Here is a 7578-nt window from a genome sequence, read left to right as displayed (position 1 = left end):
CGATCGCCCGGTCTACCCTCCGTGTGGGTACTTAGGTAGGTCGAATTTGGCGAGCAACCCTATCCCACGCGGGGGGCCGATTGGCACGATCGTGGTGAGGCCGAAAGGCCCACCCGTGACTAGTTCCCGGCGTTAGTCCGAGAGGGTCACGACGGGATTGTCCGTCCGGTGGGCGACGTGCCTCGATTCGAGTTACGTGGCCGTTCGCACGCCGGCGGGCGCGAATCCGCAACACTGGTGTCAGATCGTGCGATATAAACTCATCGCCCTCCTCGCGGCACTGGTATCGGAGAACGGGAAAACGGGCTCTCCTGTCTCCAGCTAAATTCACGGGAATCGGTCCAGGGGTGAGAGGAGCGACCCCCGATTCCCTCCAAATTACGAGCGATTCAAATTAACCCTTTACGAGAAATAAGATGGCGTCTCAAGGCGAGCGGGTGCCGGGTGGATTAGGTAGGTGTAATAGTAATGTAGAATCCATGGCCCAGGAATAAATCCCCGTGCAGGAAAGGTTGGTTGTGCAGGAACACGAACTCGCCCAACTGAACCCAGAGCCCGAAATAGGTGCGGCGGCGGCCGCGGTGTATGACACCTCCCCTCCCCCCCCTCCGCCAAAATCCCCCGATCCTTGCCGAATCCGCTCAGCTGAGTGCGCCCGACATGGCCCGGCTATGCGCCATGCTGGCAGGAATCAGTGGGGACATGCACGAAATGAAAACGAATATGGAAACAAACGCACTCAAAATGAAGGAAGAAATGAAAGAGCTGCGGGGTGAGATGCAGAAAATAGGCCGAAGCCTGCAGGCGGGCATGGAGGCGACAACAGTGGAGCTCAAAATGGCGACGCCACGTGTGGGAGCGAACGAGCTGGGAGGGAGTGCAACGGCTGTCGGGCCCGCGGTGGAGGCAGGTAAGGAGAAAATAATTCGGGAGACAAGAGACGAGGTGAAAGTAATTGGGAGGGAGAGAAAAGAACAATTAATACGGAAAGCAAGGAGGAGGTACGCGGAGATCGTGAAAGAGCAAGGAGTGAAACACAGGGAAGGACGGGAGCGACTTAAGGAGAAAGCAAGGTTGACCTACATAAAGATAAGGGAAAGGCGCCAGAAAGAAGCAGAGACTAATAGACACGAGGAGACGACAGAAAGAATAAAATGTATAGAGACACGGGAGATAGAGGGTGAATTGGACAAGGTTAGTGACGCACACACACACACAGAGGTAGTGGAGGATAATGGGGGTGAGCTGGTGGACTGGGTGGAGACCCAGTGCGAGCAGCTGGATGGCCTCCTCCAGCAACGAGGGGAGGGAGTATGCCCCCTTGAGGCGAGTCACGACCAGGTGAGTTCGGTCGTGCTTTGCGAGGTCGAGGGGAGGAGTGTTGTGGACAGGTGCACGGAGAGCTTGGGGGGTATAGAGGCCCCGGAGACCCTTGTGGGGACACGAATCCCCAGTGTGGTTGTCCCTGTGTGTGTGGTGCAAGGTGTGAGTGCGTCCCCGTGTGTGGAAGCGACCCCGTGTGTGAGTGGTGTGGTGGCGATTGTGCCGGAGTACGTGCTTCCCAGCACGCCGTGTGTAGAAGGGGCACCGCAAGTGGAAGAGGCCGTGTGTGTGAGTGAAACGGCCTGTATGAATGGAGCACCACGTGTGAGTGGTGTGGTGGCGAGTGTGCCGGAGTGTGTGCTTCCCAGCATGCCGTGTGTGGGTGAGGAACCGTGTGTGAGTGTCGCCGTGTGTGTGAGGGAAATGGCACGAGTGAGTGGAAGGCCGCGAGTGAGTGGAGCCACGTGTGCGAGGGAGATGGCATGCGTGAGTGAGCGGCCGAGTGTGAGAGAGACAGCGTGTGCAAGGTCGTTGTGTGTAAGGGAGATGTCGGTGGGCATGTGTGAACATGCAGCCGCGTCCCCCGGCGTGAGTTTAATGGTGAGGTGTGTTAGCGTCGTAACACGCGGGAGTGAGTGTGTCGAATGGCGACGACGGCGACATGTGAGGAAAGAAAGCCGAGTAGCGGCTGTAGTTGTTTCGGGGACCGTGCCGGGTTCGCCCAGCCGCGAGCACGAGGTCCGTGCTGTGCAACGCACGAGGCCCCCACGTGCTCGCTTGCGAGAGTGAAGTCCCGGTCCGGAAACGCACGCGGTGGATTTGCCGATCCCGCGGACGGACAAAGTTTCGGCAGGATTATGGATTTGGACTGGACGGGTTCTCCACGCGATCGTGTGTGTTAAGCTCCAACGGGCAAAGCACATGTGTTCGCGTGGGGAACCCCTCGAGACGTGGGGCTTGTGTTTTTTTTTTATGCGCACGGTGACGCCATGGCTGCACGTGGGGTTGGAATCCGGCAGGAGGGGTATCCCTGCCGGATAGTACCGTCCAAGGAGGGACGAGGAACACGTGCAGCTGCATGACGTCACGGGCAGGTGCAAAGTGCGCGAGCTGTGAGTTGCCGCGCTGGTGCTGCGCATGTAAAGAAAAAAAAAAAAAAAAGCAAACCTCACTTTCGGGTGCACAGGATTCCTGGGCAAGGGGTGGAAGACCCCCTTGACCTGGGCACAGGATGGAAACTAGTTAGGGGGAAGGGTTAGCTTAGTTAGACTGACTTCATGGGGCAGGGGTAAGTCCTCATGGAGTCCGTGGAATGGATTAGTTAGAGGGATTGTAGCCAGATTTAGGTTGGGAAATAAAATGATTTTTTGATTTAGAAGATAGTGACAGACAGTGAATGTGTAGCGGGGACGTAGCTTAGCTACGTAGTGTTAAATGGACCGTGCTATAGTATAAGGGACGACGTGGGAGCACGAGTTAGTTAGGGGATGTAGTTAGAAGGATGGCAGAGTTCAGCGGTGAGTGTGTTGAAGAGTTGGTGAGTGAAGTGGAAGCATGTGCTTGGTGAGTGAGTGAGGCCAGCAGGTCTGTGTGAGTGGAGCGAATGGGGAATGCATGGTGCGATGAGTGATTGGGGGGAGGAGTGACTCCCGCCCAAGGGACCCCGGGGTCAGTGTAGAGTGAGTTATGGGGTTAGTTAAATGGAAAAATGGAGGTCGTTTTGTTGTTGGTGTGAATGTAGGCTCGAAACCCGTTTGGAGGGGTGCAGGAGCCCTGTTTACGGGCTGGGAGCGTGGCTGAGAAAGGTGAGTATCGCTGAGTGGGTACCCCGGGCACCAGGCTAGTCGGCCGTGGTTGGCCAAGGGCCCATGGGGGGCCGGGATAGCGTAGTGGGCACGGGTGCGCCTGCTTGGTGCGGGGGCCTGGGGCGCCATTAGCCGCGTGGGCACGGGTGACCCTCGGAAAGGGGCCTGGGAAGCCAGCCTGCCACATGTGCGTTTCAGGGGAGGTGCCATGGGGGGCACTCCCCGGTGTTAGGGAGCTGGTAGGCTCGGAGGCAGTGTAGTGCCCGGGGGTGCCATAGCGGGAGAATCGGCAGAGGGTCGTGCCTGCCAAAGGGAGCCACATGTCCCAGCCATGAGACCGTGTGAGGGCACGGAGAGAAAATTGGGGGGCGAGGCCCGAAATTGTGAGGACACCAACACAGGCGACGGGAATCTGGGTTGTTAGAACCAATAGTTTAAGCGCGAGGCGCTTGTTGAAAGCCCCGGGGTAGTTTAACAGTTAAATGGTTAGGGTAGATTAGGAAGTGTACCCCTCCGCACCATCCACCCCCTCGCTCTCGTTGTGGGCCGCTGGACCCACTTTGGTTATAGATCGCTGAAGTCTGGGGAGGCCATCCTGAGGCTTGAATTGGGCCTCGACACAGGACGCTAGCTCTCCCTTATTCCCCTCCGGGAAGGGAACGTAGGGGTTGGGAGTAGGCTAGGTGACAGGATAGGTTAGCCGAACAAGGACAGTACAGGGGGTTAGGGGACGATTTATAGTGGGGGAGTAAAAAATAAATAAATTAAAAAAAAATTAATTGGGGCTAAATGGGGTTTTGACAAATTAAGGGAGTGGGTATAGACAGTGACAGGCAAAGGTGATAGGTTGGGAGGGAGACCGTAGGGTAGGTCCGAGCCCGCCTTCCGAGTGGCCAGCACCACCGCACTCCCTCCACCAACCTCCACTGAACGGCAAAGGCTGGCCAGCTTCATCTGCTGGCTGCGTTGCTGCAAGGCAAAGGCCGGCCCACTTCATCGGCAGCTGTTGTTTTGCTGCAAGGCCTGTGCCGGCTGGATCGTCTGCAGCTGCTGTGCTGCAAGGCCTGTGCCGGCCGGATCGTCTGCAGCTGTTTTCTGCAAGGCCTGTGCCGGCCAGTTCGTCTGCCGGCTGTGTTTGCCTGCAGCGGCCTTCTTCTGCGGGCTGTGTTTGCCTGCTGCCTTTGCCATGCCATGCCCACTGCCCCTGTTCACCAGCCCCCGTTCAATTTTGCTCTGTCCCCCCCCCCCCCTGTTCATTGCCATGTGCGCCAGGATCAGAAAGCAACAGTTTGCAAGCTGCGAGAACTGCCCTGTTGGCAGCTACAACACGGGCCTGCAGTGGCGGCCCGTGCACCGTGTTTGCGTCCATCCATTCATCCATCCATTCGTTGTGTTCATTGCGTGTGCCACTTGAGCTGGCACGGAGACTGCGTTTGTGCAGCCCATGCACCGTTGTGGTTCACTGCGTTCAGTTCAAAAGGGAAGGCCTTGGACTGCGTGTGAGCAGCCGGCCACGTTCCCTGTCACCTGCATTGTTTGAGTCAGAGACTGCATGCGAGCAGCCTGGCTCCCTGCTAACTGCTTTCTTTTTGCAGAGTTCAGTGATCCTGGGCCATGGTTTAGTGTAAAATTTGAAAGTTAAGGTTAAGATGTACTGTAAATATGAGTGCGCCCCCGGCATGTCTGTCCTAGCGCCGGCAATTTTATTTAAGTCGTCCGTGTGAGTGAGTTTGTTTAGATAGTTACGCAGCCCTCAGGTTATTTATTTTGGGGACACGAATACCATGAATGTCGCACTCAGGGATCCGTAGGTAAAATGTACTAGGGGAAAACTACACGTGATGGCACACGAAAATTTGACGACTCGGGACGAGTCTGTAAAAAGGGGAGGGGGTAGTGTTGTGGTTGACGAAATTCGCAAACCACCATTCAGGTCCCTTAGGTGAGATATCTCTGTAAGTATATGTGTAGTTAGGCCCAAACCCGTTGTTTAGAGGGAATAAATGTCATTCATGCGGGCTGCGACCCTTTTAGATAGCCGTTTTTCTTTTACGATCTTTATTTTGGACCAGCGGCCATTACTACCATTACTACCACCACCAACCACGTCTCAACAGCCATCACACAACAACCACCAGCCGCAACGCCGCTTCACAACAACAACGCCAACCGCCACGACCTTTACCGTCACAACTCGCCCTCGCAACCATCGCATCACCGCCATTTCCGCGTCGCTTGTGGGCACCGATACTGGACTCGTGCAGGGCGCGCACCGAGCAGGGGTGCGAAAGCACCAGCCTTTCCGAAGCAATCGGATCAAAAACGACTCACGCCCACTTCTGTTCCGTCCTATCAGTGAGCATGGGGCGATTTGGCCCCGCCTCCAGGTGCGTCGGAGTAATATCGCTATATGCAGATTCATGGATCAAAAAGCATTCACGCCCACTTTTCCTCTGTCCAATGGGGAGCCAGCCAGAGGAAAAGGGTCGAAGGTGAAGGAGCGAGGCCACGGGGGCTATAAAGGGCCGCGTTCGCTCGCCAGTCAGTTCGGAGTTGAGTTGGGAAGAGTCAGTCAAGAGAGGAGTCGGAGAAGGCAGTTGGACGGAGCTGTGGAGAGGTGGCGGCGGCGAAGGCAGTCGAGGGGGTGCTCGTGTCAGAGTCGGGGAGCTGCGGAGGGGAGAGGCCGGCAACGCGACCGAGGTCGTGGTGGAGACGCTCGTCGCGGGACCCGAGCCAGGGAGATATCCTCCTTCCCCCGAGCATCAACAACCCCCTCCTGTTTCCCCCCGCGCTGAGATAGTGCGAGAAGGGGGCCCTGTTCCCACCCCATACCAGGCAGTCCCAGCGAGGCCCGCGGAGTCGGGGCGCCACCGCCATTTTGCGGCTCATCACCAGACGGGTAGGCTCGACGCTGTCTCGGCCCCAGGCCCGTCTGCCCCCCTCATCGTGGAGGGTGGTCTCTTTTTCTTTTGCTTTGAGTATATGTGTTGTCGGCGCCGTCTGTGAAGTAAAACTGTATAAGTGTTGCCGTGTGCTCGGTAGTCGGTTAGCTCTGCATTGTCTCACTTTTACATTTGCTTTTTGTGCATTATTGTGTGTTTCTTCTTCTTTTACATTTGCTTTTGGTGTATAATTGTATATGTGTGCTTTCCGTTCATCGCGAAATAAATGTGCTCCATGTTGAACTGTTTTTCCCGTTTCGCTTCGTCTTTTCCTTTATTGAATCTCCATCTTACTTCACGTAAAGGGTTGGTCGTGGGCAAATACGCCCGATAATTAATCGAACCGTCGAGGCCGACGATAACACCGCTCGGTTATCCCGATAGTACGGAACGGGTCGCTTAAAGTGGCCCGTGTCCGAAGTCGACCTGCGGCGAGGTGCGATCGCCCGGTCTACCCTCCGTGTGGGTACTTAGGTAGGTCGAATTTGGCGAGCAACCCTATCCCACGCGGGGGGCCGGTTGGCACGATCGTGGTGAGGCCGAAAGGCCCACCCTTGACTAGTTCCCGGCGTTAGTCCGTGAGGGTCACGACGGGATTGTCCGTCCGGTGGGCCACGTGCATATATATTTATATATATATATATATATATATATGTATATATATATATATATATATATATATATATATATATGTATATATATATATATATATATATATATATATATATATATATATATGTATATATATATATGTATTTATATATATATGTATATATATATATATATATATATATATATATATATATATATGTATATATATATATATATATATATATATATATATATATATATATATATATGTATATATGTATATATATATATATATATATATGTATGTATATGTATATATATATGTATATGTATATATATATATATATATGTATATGTAAGTATATGTATATGTATATGTATATGTATCTGTATATGTATATGTATATGTATATATATATATATATATATATATATATATATATATATATATATATGTATATGTATATATGTATATGTATATATGTATATGTATATGTATATATGTATATGTATATGTATATGTATATATATATTGTTGCGGTCTTCGCGCCCGCCGGCGTGCGACGGCCACGTAACTCGAATCGCGGCACGTCGCCCACCGGACGGACAATCCAGTCGTGACCCTCTCGGACTAACGCCGGGAACCAGTCACGGGTGGACCTTTCGGTCTCACCGCGATCGAGCCAATCAGCCCCCGCGTGGGATAGGGTTGCTCGCCAAATTCGACCTACCTAAGTACCCACGCGGAGGGTAGACCGGGCGATCGCACCTCGCCGCAGGTCGACTTCGGACACGGGCCACTTAAGCGACCCGTTCCGTACTATCAGAATAACCGAGCGGTGTTATCGTCGACCTCGACGGTTCGATTAATTATCGGGCGTATTCAGCCCACTACCAACCCTTTACGTGAAGCAAGA

Source organism: Eptatretus burgeri, chromosome 8 (genome assembly GCF_056783735.1).
Source record: "Eptatretus burgeri isolate ZD-2024b chromosome 8, Ebu_testis_v1, whole genome shotgun sequence".
NCBI lineage: Eukaryota > Metazoa > Chordata > Myxini > Myxiniformes > Myxinidae > Eptatretus > Eptatretus burgeri.
The sequence above is the reverse complement of the archived record's forward strand: the minus strand, read 5'-3'. Positions refer to the sequence as shown.